At 40.1% G+C, this 15,820-nt stretch overlaps 1 long non-coding RNA gene across 1 annotated transcript; it reads left to right on the forward strand.

Annotated features, from left to right (window-relative positions):
* Window positions 1–11,460: 11,460 nt before the first annotated feature.
* Window positions 11,461–15,299, forward strand: LOC149455268 (uncharacterized). Its single transcript, XR_016314082.1, has 3 exons — window positions 11,461–11,527; window positions 14,624–14,706; window positions 15,163–15,299. It is a non-coding gene; the product is annotated as an uncharacterized LOC149455268 (long non-coding RNA).
* Window positions 15,300–15,820: the final 521 nt, after the last annotated feature.

Here is a 15,820-nt window from a genome sequence, read left to right on the forward strand (position 1 = left end):
GTAAACACTGCAGAATTCATCCGGCTTCTTCTGTCTTCTGCCACATCATCAATAAACCCCAATGACCCTGTGCCACTGGAAGCCATGCATGCCCATGCCATCACACTGCCTCCACCATGTTTTACAGATGATGTTGTATGCTTTGGATCACGAGCTGTTCCAAGCCTGCTCCACACTTTTTTCTTCCTGTCATTCTGGTACAGATTAATCTTATTTTCATCCGTCCAAAAAATGCTGTTCCAGAACTGGTCTGGCTTATTTTAGATTTTTTTTGGCAAAATCTAATTTGGCTTTTCTACTCTTCAGGCTTGTGAATGGTTTGCTCCTTGTGGTTAACCCTCTGTATTTGCTCTTGTGAAGTCTTCTCTTGATTGTAGACTTTGACAATGATACGCCCACCTCCTGGAGAGTGTCCTTCACTTGTCTGGATGTTGTGAATGGGTTTTTCTTTACAATAGAGAGGATCCTGCAATCATCCACCACTGTTGTCTTCCATAGACGTCCATGCCTTTTTATGTTGCTGAGCTCACCAGTGCATTCTTCTTTCCTCAGAATGTACCAAACTGTTGATTTGGCCACTCCTAATGTTGCTTCTGATGGATTTTTTTAGTTTTTGAAGCCTTATAATGGCCTGTTTCACTAGCATGGACAGCTCCTTTGAACTCATGATGTAGGTTCACAGCAATAGATTCCAAATGCAAATAGCACATTTAGAATCAACTCCAGACTCCATACCTGCTTAATTGATGAAGAAATAACTAAGGAGAAGCCCACACCTGGCCATGAAACAGCTTTTGATTCAATTGTCCAATTACTCTTGTTCCCTTGAAAAAGGAGGGATGGATACTCTTCAGATATACTGTATATATATATATATATATATATATATATATATATATATATACACATATATATATATATATATATATATATATATATATATATATATATATATATACACATACACTATATAGTGAAGTGGAGTACTAATTTCATGAAAAATGTACTAAGCTGAATGTCATATTTGTGACATGGTCATGCAAAATAGGTGTACACATACTGATGTAGCCAGGTGTAGCTATATCATTATGCCTTTCAAGCACATTTACTGATGAAACTATGATTAATCCTTTCCCCCTAGTGGCCAGTACTGGAACTACTGACAGCAGAGGATCTTGGGACCTGTATTTCTATAGCCAATACATACTGCATTCCTGAATGCTGATTGAATTACAACTACCAGAGGGCTGGTGAATGAGAGGAATGCTGGGAGAGGAGATATATTCTACAGCAGGGACTGGCTCACTCTCTTGCGTGTGGGATTCAGAGCTGAACACAGGGACTGCCATTCTTCTCCCAAAACAGATTGTTGTCCCACTGCTGCTGGACTCTGAATATCAGTACAGCACAGCGGTGCCACCGATGGCCACACCAGGATCGCATCAGCCTCTCTGCATCAGGACTGTCACTATCTTCACACAGACATCTCTGCTAGCTGTGCTGGCATATCCCTGTAAACAGCCAAGAACCTGTACAAGAACTCTTGTTCCTAGGAGGCCGTGATATCCATGGGATTGGTGAGTAGGTGAATGCTGAACCTCTTTCTGTCATCACTCTAGAAAGACTGCATTCAGACAGCTTTACAACTCAGTATCATGGGATTTTTGCTTTGAGTACTACCACAGACTGTTTAACTTAATTGACTTTTCAGTATTCACTACTGTATATGGACCCCACCATTGCAAGCAGAAAACAATAGACAACACCCTCTCAGGAACTTTAAACAACCCAAGACTCTAGTTGCCATCTCTAGTTAAAGGGACCTCTTTTCTTCTAAGACCATTGTTATTCAAATTAGGGTACTTATATCTATTTATGCCAGAGTATACAATTACATAATTCTCTGCATCCACCATTGCAGCACTGGTGGCCTAGAGGGAGCTGATAAGTTAACAAGCTAACTAGTTTAATAGTTGAAGCTTACTATTCATGACTGTATAATTTGTTAAACATTGCTAATAGTTTATTCCTATTTTACCAGTGTTCTAATTTTACATGTTAACTAGGGTTGTATATCCTAAACCCATTATTCTTGTGGTCTGCTCTTTTTAACAAGACTAATATAGAGGTGTTACTAAAGAATTGTACAGTTTGCATTATTATACAATACCGTTGAAATATGTCTGAACTCAGAGTGTCAGAGGTGTCAGGAGGCTTGTAAGGTGAGGGCAACCATTGGGGACAAGCAATATCAAGTGGCCCCTGCGAGGGTAGTGTTACATTTAGATAAGGGCCTTATTGATCTTTTAACGAAAATATTTTTTACAAATGGAGTGTTTTACTGATGAACAAAAGATATACCCATTTTAACCTTTTGGCTCCTGCCGTACACAAATACCTCTCAATGGGTGGGCCTTGGTACCAGATGTTAACAAACATGCCGAGAGAGTGCGCTCTTCGGGCTCCCAGCACATTTACCGGTGCCTTTCGAAAAAGCTCCCATTCACTAGCGATCATGAGATTTCCAATCATGTTACTACTGTGACAGCCAATCATGGTGGTCACATGATCATAACAACTGCCCTGCATCCTGGCATTACTTGGTGTAGCGCCAAGGGGTTAACAGATGTTGTTGTATATGTATTGATCCAATTTTGTGGTTCTTTAATTTAATTATTTTATTTAAGTATCCATAAATATTGCTTTTCACTTTAGTTTGTCATTAGTGGATTCTGTGTTTTGCCCAATATTTTTTTTTAAATATTCTGTTTGTTCTTAATAGTTATGTTGTTCTGTGTGTCAATATATCTGCATGTCTAACACACTCTCTACTTAGAACGTCATATGTGTTTTTCCAAAGCACAGATTTTTTATCTATTATTATTTAATAAAAATGTCAAAGACAGAAAAACAATAGCAGCTGTATACTTAGGAATCAGAGATTTTACTTATTTCAGTAGTGTCATCAATTCAAAAGAAATCTGCAAATGTCAAGAGCACTCTGTCTCTCATTTGTCTTAGTGAAGGCAGAAATTGTTCCAGTGACAGTAAAGACCATTGTTTTCAAATGACGAAGACAAACTAATTCGCTGACACTTAGGCTTTGATTTCCTAATAAACATGTCAGAATATATCAGCATGCACAAAATGTCATTCACAGGAAGATAATGTATAAACATGTATCTTCCATGAAAGTTGTTTTTTCATCCAAAGGCCTTCCTGACAATGCAATTCCACTTTAGACAGCCTCTAATAGCATGATATCTTCATTGAACACAGATTATTATGCTAAGCATGACTTAAGTGGTGATTCATCATCAAAGCATGTTTGTTATACTATTTTGCAAATAAATAATGGTTCTTCATAAATTTAGGCCAAAATGTAATATGTTACATTTTATTTGGCAAAAATAACCTACGTCAGTGTATTACCGTATTTAGTCTGTGTGAAAGTTATAGAGTCTACAAGCTATAGTACATATATATGAAAAATGAGTCAGCCTTGATGTACTCATTCCCTGAGGCCCTCAAATGCCAGGACAGTACATTCCCCTTTTTGGCAAGTAGACACCCCATGGGATTTAGTGAGAAGTATTGTGCGTTTTTTGAAGTCGTAATTGTTTTCCCATAATTATTTGAAAAATGAAAAAAATAAACTTTTTTCCTCACAACATTGTAATTTTAAGTTTTTTCTCACACACAGCATATGCATATTTGCAATCACACCCCAAAACACATTCTGCTACTCCTCCAAAGTAAAGGGATACCACATATGTAAAATATTTTCACAGCCTAGCCACGTAGAGGGGCCCAAAATCCAAGAAGCACCTTTTGGGCTTTCAAGAGGCATAAATTGCGCATTAATTATGCATCTAATTTCCTAACTACTTATCACATTTTTTAAGAACCTGGAGCAGCAGGATAATAGTAGCACCCACAAAATGACCACAATCTTGGAAAGCAAACACACTAATGTATTTTCTATGAGGCATAATAAGTCTTTTGAACATGTCATTTTTTTGCCACAAGTTTTTGGAAAATGTGGAAAAATTTAAACTTTTTTTACCAAAAATTTGTCAATTTATAATATATTTCTAGCACACAGCATGGACATACTAAGAAATACATTGTTCTACTCCTGAGTATGGTGATACCAGGTATGAGAGACTTTTTCACAGCCTAACCACTTAGAGAGACCCGACAACCAAGGAGCACCTTCCGGCATTCTAGGGGCATAAATTACACATCCAATTTCCTGACTACTTATCACATGTTTGGAGGCCCTGGAGCACCCAGACAGTGGAAACACCCACAAAATAACCACATTTTGGAAAGAAAACACCCCAATGTGTTTTCATTGAGGCATAATGAGTCTTTTGAACATGTCATTTTTTTTGCCACAAGCTTTTGGAAACTGTGGAAAGAAAATCATTTTTTTTTTGCATATAGTTGTCAATATCCTAAATATTTCTAACACGCAGCTTAGGCTTACTTACAATTACACCTAAAACACTTTCTGCAACTTCTCCCGAGTATGGCAATACCACATAAGGCATAGGTCCTAATTCTTTGTGGTGGACATGACACCCCACTACTAGTACCTGGCCAGTCATCTGGGTGTACTGCACTGCTGGTGTTTGCCACTTCACCAGGTTGTACAGTGCTACTGGTAACTTCCTGTTTTTCAGATCCCCTGAATCTCTTTGTTGGGATTTCTTCCTCCTCTGAATCAGTTACTGACCTGCTGACACACACAGATGTTGCACTGGGGCACTATTGCAGATGATGTTGGTCTTCTGGGACACAGGCAGATGTTGATGGTCCACAGGGACACCAGTAGGCGTTGTGCACTGGGGATATCAATAGATGTTATTGTGCACTGGAACACTTGCAGATGTTGTGCACTGGGACACTGTGACAGATGTTGATGTGTGCTGCAACACTATGCAGATATTCTGCACAGGTCCACTAGGGACACCAACAGATGTTGATACTGCAGTGGGACACTGATAGATGTTGATGTTGCAATGGGGCATGATTGCAAATGTTGTTGTGCACTGGGACGCTATTGCAGATGTTGAATTGCACTGTTACACTGTGACAGATGTTAATGGGACACTGATACTGTCACGGATCCGGGTATGACCAGAGATGTGTGGGCTAACACAGGGAAAGGCAGGCTTAAGTATGGTGTAAACAATATAATTTATTAGAGGCTATACAAAAATATAAACGCACAATATAAACAAAAGCAAACCTCCAACTGATAACGGAAAGTACAAGCACACAGACAAGAGTAGTCAGGGCTGGTGAGGTGGAGTGGTCAGGCAGGCCGGGTCAGGAACCATCAGGCAGACAAGGTACAAAGGAGCAGGCAGAGCGTAGTCAGATGGGCCAGGTCAGGAATAATCAGGCAGACAAGGTACCAGAGGAGCAGGCGAGTGGTCAGGAATAGCTGAGGTCTGTGCAGGCAGAGTTCTATCAATGTCAGGAGTCAGGCAGAGGGATCAGGAAGGCAGGCAGACAACAGGATCAGGTTCAGTCACAGGGGCTCATGGGAACAATACACCAAGGCACTGATTGCAGGCCTGGTCCTGCTTAAATACACCTCCTGCAATCAGCCTCAGGTGATGGCTTGACTGCAGGAGTGAGATTCTGGCTGCTGAGAGCACCCGCTGGCCAGCACTGGTACTGCAGCCCACAAGGCAGGTGAGTCCCACCACCAGTGGCGAGTCCATTCCTGACAAATTCACTGGGACAGATGTTTTTGTGCACTGGTGCACTGTGACAGATGTTGATGGGTCACTGATACAGATGTTAATGTACACTGACAGATGGTGCTTGGTGTACAAATGACAGATGGCTGCACTGTGTGGGATCTGTGTGTAACTGCACAGTAAAATCAGCAGCTACACACATGTCTCTGACAGGCTGCACAGATCAGCTCTCCCTCTCCTCACTCGTGCTCTCGGTATGAGAAGGACAGCTGATACAGAGACACGTGCTTCAGTTTATATTGTGTGATGGCTGTGATTAGACACAGCCATCACATAATCAGGAGGGCCAAATAGAGAGTGGATCTCCTGATCTGTGATCCGCTGTGTCGAGGGAGGGGTCCTACAGCCTCATGGGACAATCAGGGGAGAATGAAAACTTCTCCTTCAAGTTTTAACCAGTGCTCTGTGGGACACTGATAGAAGTCACAAGACTGCTGTAACAGCTGATGAGAAAATGTATTTAGCAGTTAATATTTACTAAAATAACTGAATTTCCAAATTCTGTGCACTGTGGTGTAAATAATTTTGTGTAACTCAAGGTGTGGTTGCCACCATCCCTATCTGTACAACATCAAAATAATTTTCACTCATAAAGGGACTTTAAAGGCAACTTTCTGCCAAAGTATAATTTCTTTAAAATAACAATATTTATTTGTACACATTTTAAAAGATGGAATGTACCAATATAAAAAGCACAACCATTTCAGTTTGATTATTGGTTTGTTCAGCCAGGGATCCAACGCATTTCAAATATTTTTAGAAAAAATTATCTTCAGTGAAAAGATACCACTCCAGAACATAAACAATAATTTACAGTCAAATTTACAGAAATTTGTTTTGTTTACAGAAGAAACGACTGTGTTGAGTAAAAAAACATACGTAACCACAATGTATTATAGATGTTCCAAGAAATGTCTCATCATGTAGGGAAAGATATTAACTCATAGGTGGAGTCGCTATTTTGGTATGCAAGAACCGCCAGGCACATCACCACACCACTGCCATAATAGAAGAATAAAGTTTAATATATCCTTCTAATAATAATATTCATGATTTACAAAAAATCTAAAAAAAAAACCAAAATCTCTTCCAGCAAAAACTTTACCAGATCCTATTTGAGGCTAAGGGGCTGTGAGTCCTGCTTAAGGTGGTAGGTTAATTGGATCCTGTCTAAATTGGCCCTAGTATGTGTATGTATGAATGTAAATTAGGGACCTTAGATTGTATGCCCCTTGAGGGTTAGGGACTGATGTGAATGTACAATATATATGTAACGGTGACATAGTTACATAGTTACATATTTAGTCTGGCTGAAAAAAGACAAAAGTCCATCCAGTTCAACCATTAAAAAAGTTATAATCCTATACCCACAATTGATCCAGAGGAAGGCAAAAAAACCCAGCAAAGCATGATCCAATTTGCTTCTGCAGGGGAAAAAAAATCCTTCCTGATCCCCCTAGAGGCAATCGGATATTCCCTGGATCAACTTTACCTATGAATGTTAGTATCCAGTTATATTCTGTGTATCCAAGAAAGAATCCAGGCCTTTTTTAAAGCAATCCACTGAGCTGGCCAGAACCAACTCTTGAGGGAGTCTGTTTCACATTTTCACAGCTCTCACTGTGAAGAAACCTATTCGTGTTTGGAGATTACATTTCTTTTCCTCCAGACAAAGAGTGCCCCCTTGTCCTCTGTGATGACCTCAGGGTGAACAGCTCTACACCGAGTTCACTATATGAACCACTGATGTATTTATACATGTTGATCATATCCCCCTTTAATCTCCTCTTCTCAAGAGAGAATTCAGTTCCTCTAATCTTTCCTGATAGCTGAGCTCCTCCATGCCTCTTATCAGTTTTTTTTGCTCTTCTCTGTACTTTCTACAGTTCCCCAATGTTCTTTTATGAATTGGTGCCCAAAACTGAACTGCATATTCCAGATGAGGTATTACTAATGATTTGTACAGGGGTAAAATTATTTCTCTCTCTCTGGAGTCTATACCTCTTTTAATACAAGAGAGGATTTTGAGCTCTTTAGAAGCCGCAGCTTGGCATTGCATGTAATTATTAAGCTTGTGATCTACCAGAACTCCCAGATCCTTCTCCACCATTGATTCCCCCAGTTGTACCCCCTAGTATGTATGATGCATGCATATTCTTGGTCCCCAAGTGCATCACCTCACATTTATCAACATTAAACCTCATTTGCCACATAGTTGCCCAATTAAACAGTGCATTGAGGCCAGCTTGTAAATTGAAGACACCCTGTAAGGACGTTATTCCACTGCACAGCTTGGTGTCATCTACAAAGACTGAAATGGTATTTTTAATCCCAGACCCTATATCATTTATAAATATATTAAAAAGTAAGGGTCCCAACATTGAACCTTGGGGTACACCACTAACAACCCTAGACCGTTCAGAGTATGAATCATTAACCACTACTCTTTGAATACAATCTTTTAGCTAGTTTTCTATCCATTTACATATGGATTTTTCCAAGCCTGTAGACATTTTTACTATTATTATATTTGAAAACGTTTTGGGGGTTTGTTCTGCTACCTTTTGCAATCTGTTGTTCGTTTTCAATTTTTGCGGCCTACATTTTCTTTTTACATATTCTGTTATATTCTTTGTAATGTTTAAACGATGATAGCATTCCTTCATTTTATATTCAATAAAAGCTCTTTTCTTATTATCTATAGCTTTTTTTACTTTGACTGTAAGCCACATAGGTTTGATTTTTAGCCTTTTAAACTTGTTGCCCATGGAAATATATTTTGCAGTGTGTTCACATACAGTCTTTTTGAAGAACTCCCATTTCTGTGCTGTGTTCATTGATGAATATATTCCCTACCAGTCTAAGTCTTGGAGAGCATCTCTCAGCCTTGAAAAATTAGCTCTCTTAAAATTGAGCATTTTTATTTTTCCCGCATGTGCTTGCCGTTTACAGCTAACAATAAATGAAATCATGTTATGGTCACTGCTATCCAGATGTTCTTTTATATGGATATTCATAATCAGCTCTGCATGGTTTGAGATTACCAGGTCCAGCAGAGCATCATTCCTAGTTGGGGTCTCTATGAACTGTACCATAAAATTGTCCTGTAGCAGGTTTAAAAATGTTTGCCCTTTAACTGTTCCTGCAGTACCATTACTCCAGTCAATTGCTGGATAATCAAAATCCCCCATTATTATCACTGTCCAAGCCCTTGCAGCCCTTTTAATCTGTGCAAGGAGCTGAGTCTCCACCTCCTTATTAACACTGGGAGACCTATAACAAACTCCAATGATTACCTTTGTAGTACGCACCCATAATACTTCAGCCTCATCACACTCTCCATCAACTAGGTCCTCTTTCACACTCTGAGATCACTTCTCACATAGAGACAGACACCACCTTTCCTATTTACCCTGTCTCTCCGAAAGAGAACATAGCCAGAAATATTAATGACCCAGTTATGTGAATAATGAAGCCAACTCACCTATTTTGCTTGGCAGACTTCTGGCATTGGTGAACAAACACTTTAATTCATTGACACCTTGTTCACACGTACTTTGCATATTTTGTATTTTCATACAAATAGTACCAATTCCACTGCTTGTTTGTAACATGGGAACCTTCTTATCATCTGCCATAGCCTTCCCCCCATCTTTCCCCATTCCACCCACCAATAAGTACTGACCCCTGTCTGATCTGTCTACCCCGTTATAATCTAATTCTCCCTCCCCCCTTGATCCTAGTTTAAATACTCCTCCAGCCTCCCCATAAACCTCTCCCCCCAGCACAGCAGACCCCATTCCATTTAGGTGCAAACTATCTCTAGCATACAGGTTGCACCCCAATGAAAATTCAGCCCACTGCTCTAGAAACCCAAATTATTCCCTCTTACACCAGGTCTTTAGCCATGCATTGAGTTCTCTAATTTCCCCCTGTCTTTCCTGAGTTGCGCATGCAACTGGTAATATTTCAGAGAATATCACCTTGGAGGTCCTTCCCTTCAACGTGCAGCCTAGTTCTTTAGATTGATTCTTAAGAAGCCACCACCTTCCATGTATTCTGTCATTGGTTCCAACATGGACCAAGACAGATGGGTCATGTGCAGCCCCTCCCAGTAATTTATCAACTTCCTCCACCACATGCCGAACCCTGGCACCAGGGAGACAGCAAACCAGTTGGTTGAGGCGATCCTGGTGACAAATTATTCTATCAGTGCTTCTGATTATAGAATCCCCTACTACCACCAGCTGTCTAGGTCTTCCTGCACCTCACCACCTCTCCCAGATGGTCTGCCCTCTCGGGTTTTAGGGATAGCATGATGGTGCTATATAAGTACCTGTAATAAATAAAAATAATAAAATAAAGGTGGACATTAAGGTATACTGAGATACTATACATACTCTGATATTCAAAATAAGTATGTCAAGATTGTAGTACACTACACTTTAATAGAGTATTAGAAATATTACAATACTCAAAAAAATGCACTTGAGTGTTTCAATAAATATATACCCCAATGTTCACATTCACTCCCATAGTCCAATTTTTACAAAAAAAGGTTGTATTAATACAGTATTGTTAGCTTGAATTCTCTCAGTGTTAGATAATAAGGTATGCTTATATGTTCTGTGCACTGTGGGAGACTGGATATAGGGTCCTGGGTTTAGTAACACTTTAAGAATCTATGGGTTTCTTGGAACACTGAAGAGGGAGGGGCCAACAAAGGAGTCACTGTACTGTAGCATAGATGAATACTCTGGCCAATAGGGCTAATGGTGCTCAATAGTAAGCAGATGAGGAGCAACAGTAGAGGTATAGAGAAATACATATTCCTAATAGATGTGCACAAAGTTAGAAAAAAGAGTCACTAATGGGTCAATGACCCGCTCACCAGCTCCACTGTATCTGTAGTAGTGGAATTTCTTTCGATAGAGAGGGCAGCTTTTGTCTCAGTCCAGCGGTCTGCAGTTCAGGCAGGTCGTGCCTCCGATGCAGCACACAGTCACTGTCTGGTCTCTCTTTCTCTCTGACAGACTCTTCCTTTCTGGTGGTTATCTCCCAACTGCCCAGCTCCTTCCTGTGTTTTTCTTTTTATATTGTTCCTCCTAGGCTCCTCCTGCCTCCAGGCATACTGGATCCTTTTCTTTCCTCCTCCTCAGGGTCACAGAGCAAACACTTTTTTACAGTGATTCTCATACACCCTCTTTCTTAATCTCCTTTTCCTTAAAGTCATAGAGCGGCCACTTGCCTTTCTATCGCTGCTCATATTTTATTTATCTTATTATTTATTAATTATTTTACTTTTACTCCTCCTCTTCAGTTGATCCTGCCCCCCAGTTGGCTATAACAGGTAACAGAATGTGTTCGCTGCTAACCCCAGGGCTGCTTCACAAACATCTGCAATTCTGCTGCTGGAATGGAAGAAGAAAATTTTACACAAATCATCCCTATGCTTTAATGTCTTTGTGCCAGGTTTTGCAAACACCTCATTTACGTGAGGTTTTAGCCTATGCTACAGCACATGCCCAGGTACACGGCCATTATTACTTTGCCCCAGAAGCCATACACCAGCCACAATTACTTTGTTATGGTTTTTAAACATTACTTTGTATTTATAGATTTTTTTTTTTAATTATATTTTTTTGTAAATTTTTGTTTCCTTGTTAGGCCATCACTGGTCAATGATGTCTTGAAAGATAACCCGCTCCTTTGTTTACATTCTGATGTTGGCTGGGTAAATGTTATACATGGTGAGTCTCATTCAAGAAAGTCCTATTACAAGAAATTAGAGATACAGGCTCCCTGCAAAGCAGTGGATCGGGGGACCTTACATTTGTTTCCACCTTGTGACAAGATCATTTTTAGATCTTGGATTTCTCCACTGTCTAGCCTGCTTGCCATTATGGTATTCCAGATACTAGTTTTTTTCCAGCCTACAGGTCACTGTTTGTTTTAAAAGTGCTCTTTTAACAGATTTTTGACTACTATGGCATCTGTGATGATTATCTCTATCTCTTACCACCTATTTCGCCATTAGTCCTAAGGAAGTGTATTTACCTTCAATATGCATCTACCATGTATTGTTCTGTGAAATAGTAATGTAGCACCCTCTACTGTGCTACTAGAATAGTGTAGTGTATTGTAGGTAAAATTATTGTGTTTGATTCATGGTAGTTGTGTGAGTCTGTGATTGAGGTCAGGTTATTGCAGATCATGCAATGGATGACTCAACAGGTTGTGTCTCTGGAGGACAATAGAACCTTTCCCGAAGTCAGTAAGCAGGAAGGGGTGGAGACCTAATCTGTATGTTCATGGGAGCCCAGCCAATCCTAGGTTTGGAGGCCCTGGTAGAATGGTGGACTGGCCCATAAATATGAGAGTGTCAAGCTGACAGAGGAGTCAGGTGGAAGATGGAGTGCTGAGGAGACTGCCAAAGTCTGGGAAGGCTCCCCTAGGTCTAGGGGGGCAGGCCCCCAGGCTGGGCTCAGACTGGCTCAGGAGGATACATCCAACAGTTAGGCATGAATGGAATCAAGACCTGGAGCAGCAGGGAGCAAAGAGGACAATGTGAGTACAATCCTTTATCCTTGTCCCAGGAGATCGTCTGAGAAGCCAGGAGGGCTGTAAGTGTTTGCAGGTTGTAGAGCTGGGAACAGCTCTACAGGGGGAGAGAAGACATCTGTGCATGTAGCTACAAGAAGTAAAGCTGATTTTTGAGGGGCTGCTAGTCCCTCACCCATAAAGGGCAGCTGCTACTGATCCATAATGACTGATGGCTTTCAGGAAAAGAACAGTCCAGGATTTGCCTTTCTACATAGGAAGGAAGTGTCCCTCTTCCATTGATTCAAGCCAAACTGGGCATCCCATAATCCCTATTTTCCTATCCAAGTTGATTTCCACTGATAAAACAACAAAACCAAGCCCATGGACTGGTCATTGTCTTTGGATGCAAGTCTGTGTGAGGAATACCTGTTGCCTGGCTGTGCGGAGAGAGGCGTAGAGATACCAACTACACAGCAGCCCTCCCGAAGGTAGCGCTACAGTAATGTAAGTTTTAAGCTATGAAAATTATTAATGTTAGTGGTCTATACAGAACATGGTATGTCTATGCTTGTATGCACCAAATAATTTTAATCTATGTTTTGATTAAAGAAATATATATTTGGGGTTCTTTTTACAAATAAAGTATGCACTTTTTGTCATTTAAGTGTTTCATTTTGTTTCTGGAGTGCTGTATTTTAAAGTCTCTTAATATAACACTCTGGTTTCTTGCATAAATCTGGATTGACAGCACTCTAGGGAAAATGAGTGACTTCATTCACCCTAATGACTTAGTATGTTGATAAATGTAATTTTGTTTCTGTAGTACATCCTACACATGTGCTACTTCACAGGCAGGTTTAGGGCATCCCTCAAGCATGTTATTCAAAGGACGTTTGCACTTAATGTTTCATTTTAGGCATTATTAAAATAACTGCTTACCGTTGAACAGAATTTTGTAAAAAACGTTTTTGTGCACATTCTCCAGGGTAGTGCCTAGCTACCAGTGCCCCTTGTTTGAAAGCCCCTTGCCTCTTGGAAATAGCCATATATGATTTTAAATATTTGTCTTTTATAGACTTTAATTGGGTTTGAAGTAACATTGGAACTTAGGAGCAGTTTGGTGTAAGTCCCACAGGCCAAACCTAGGTACATTCAGACCAACACAAATCGTCATGGAAAAAATGGATAGTGGACCTCTGTGCTATCTTCTTTTTGGAGAGGGTGCAAGCCATTAAAAGGGCGTATGTTCAGCTCATCACTAGTACTAAATAGTGATGAGCTGAAAATACCTGAGTTTGGTTCAGGGCAGGCTTGGTAAACATTTCTAAAGATCAGCCAAATTCCAACTGCTTTGAAGCCAATGGGAGCCAAATGTTAAACAGTAATGTCTAGGTTCTAGACTAATAGACAAGAGGTTGCCGAACAAATAGCATGGGGGGGCTAGGCATCATCCTACGGCACATGTACCAAAGCAAAAAAAAAATAACATATGACTTGGTGGGGGAGCAGCAATTTTAGTAATGCTTAAAGTGAAACATTAAAAATGCAAAATTCCAATACAAAAATACCTGTGGGACACCCCAAACCTGCCCGTGAAGTTGCAAATCTGTGTGATGTAAAGAAAATTACTACAGCAAAACTTACATTTGCATTGAAAAAAGTGTGTTTAAATTAGTGGAAATTGAAAATACGTCATTCTGTTTGTAAACAGATTGGCTGGGGATTCCCTAAATATCTATACAAGGCCCTTATCCTAGATGAGATCAGATATAATGTTAATGAGCCCCCCTCCCCTGCAAAAAATGTGTAGGGTTTCCCCAATAATTTTTACCAGGTCCTTCAGGTCTGGTATGGATAGTACCATAGTTGGTAAGGTTGAATAAAGACACTAGTCCATCCAGTTCAATCTGTGAAGGTGTGTGAATAGTTTCCCATATTCATTTATATTGTGTTTACTAAGATGCATGTCCAAGAGTCTTTCAAAACTATAAATACTTTTTGCTGACACCACTGATTGTGGAAGGGAGTTTCACATTCTTGTCACCCGAAAAGTGAAAAACCCCTATGCAGCTTAAAACACGCCTACACTTTCATTGAGTTGCTCCATGTCTTTTTATACTCCTTGAGACTGAATAGTTTACTTCCTACACTGGGATCACCATTTAGGTATTTGTATATCGCTATCATATCTCTCTCAAGCGTCTCTTCTCCAGTGAGAATAAGTTTAGTTCTTGTATTTCCTTGTAAATGAGGATCTCCAGCCCTATTATTAACTTTGTTTCTCTTCTCTGGATTCTCTCAAGTTCCAGCATATCCTTCCTAAGGATTGGTGAGCAGAACTGGACGGAATACTCCAGATGTGGCCGAACCAGAATTGTACAAAGTGGTAAGATTATTGTTTTACCTCTGGAGTAAATTCCCTTTTTAATGTATGCTAATATTCTACTAGCCTTGCTTGCTGCTGCTTTGCATTGCAAGCTATTGCTCAGTATATCTTCTAATAGGATCCCCACATCTTTCTCCATTCCATTATTTTATTCAGGGTTTCTTGCAAATGTTCTATATCCTGCTGTGAAGTTATTGCCCTATGTAGTTTTGTATCATCAGCAAACAGTGAGATTGAGCTATTTATTCCAGCCTCTATACCACTTATGAATAAATTAAACAGAATTGGTCCCAGGATATAGCCTTATAGTACCCCACTCACCACTCTAGACCAATCTGAGCACATGCTATTTGTCATCACAGGAAATTCCTGTGATGTCATTGACCAAATATGGTCATGTCCATAAATAGACAATGACGTCACTCAGAAAATCCTGCCCCTTTGTTTTAATTTTAGCGGTGAGGACAGGGCAATGTGGTTCGGCCAGAGGAAGTGACAAGAAGATGACGTGTGTAGACGGTCACCACTTTTTTTCTTTCGGTGGATTGGCACTTTGATTGACATGGATCTACATTGCTGGGAAATGTGATTGATGATGGATATACATTGCAGGACTTTTTTTAATTAAAAGACTTGTAAAATTCTTTGTGTGTTTATTTACATGTTACTTTTTGTTTGTGAATGAGTAGAAGGTACTATATTGCACCAAGCCCCCAATTCCTATTTCAATAATACCCTGCCTGCAGAACCACTGGGTCAGGGTTATGGGGAAGAGGCCCTTGTCCTCATCAAGATCGGGTCAAAGAGATTTTCTGGGAGGATCCCTCAACAATGGTCAGAAGTACAGCTCATGCTCATCCACCCCCTTTCCTGGCAGGCAGCACGTTCAGATAAGTGCTTGGTATGGATTTCTGAGGGGGAATTCACATTTTTTCCTTGATTTTGCATGGGTTTCCTCTTTAAAATTCATAAGCTGAAGGGCCTGGTAGAAAATTTGGGGAAGCATTAGTCCTTTTTTTTTTTCTTTTTGCATGGGGTCCCTTTAACCACTTTCCTACTGGGCACTTATACCCTTTACTGCCCAGACCAGCTTTCAGTACTGTCATACTTTGAC

This window comes from Staurois parvus, unplaced genomic scaffold (genome assembly GCF_062004578.1).
Source record: "Staurois parvus isolate SC_StPar_1 unplaced genomic scaffold, SC_StPar_1.0 ptg000401l, whole genome shotgun sequence".
In the NCBI taxonomy this organism is placed as follows: domain Eukaryota; kingdom Metazoa; phylum Chordata; class Amphibia; order Anura; family Ranidae; genus Staurois; species Staurois parvus.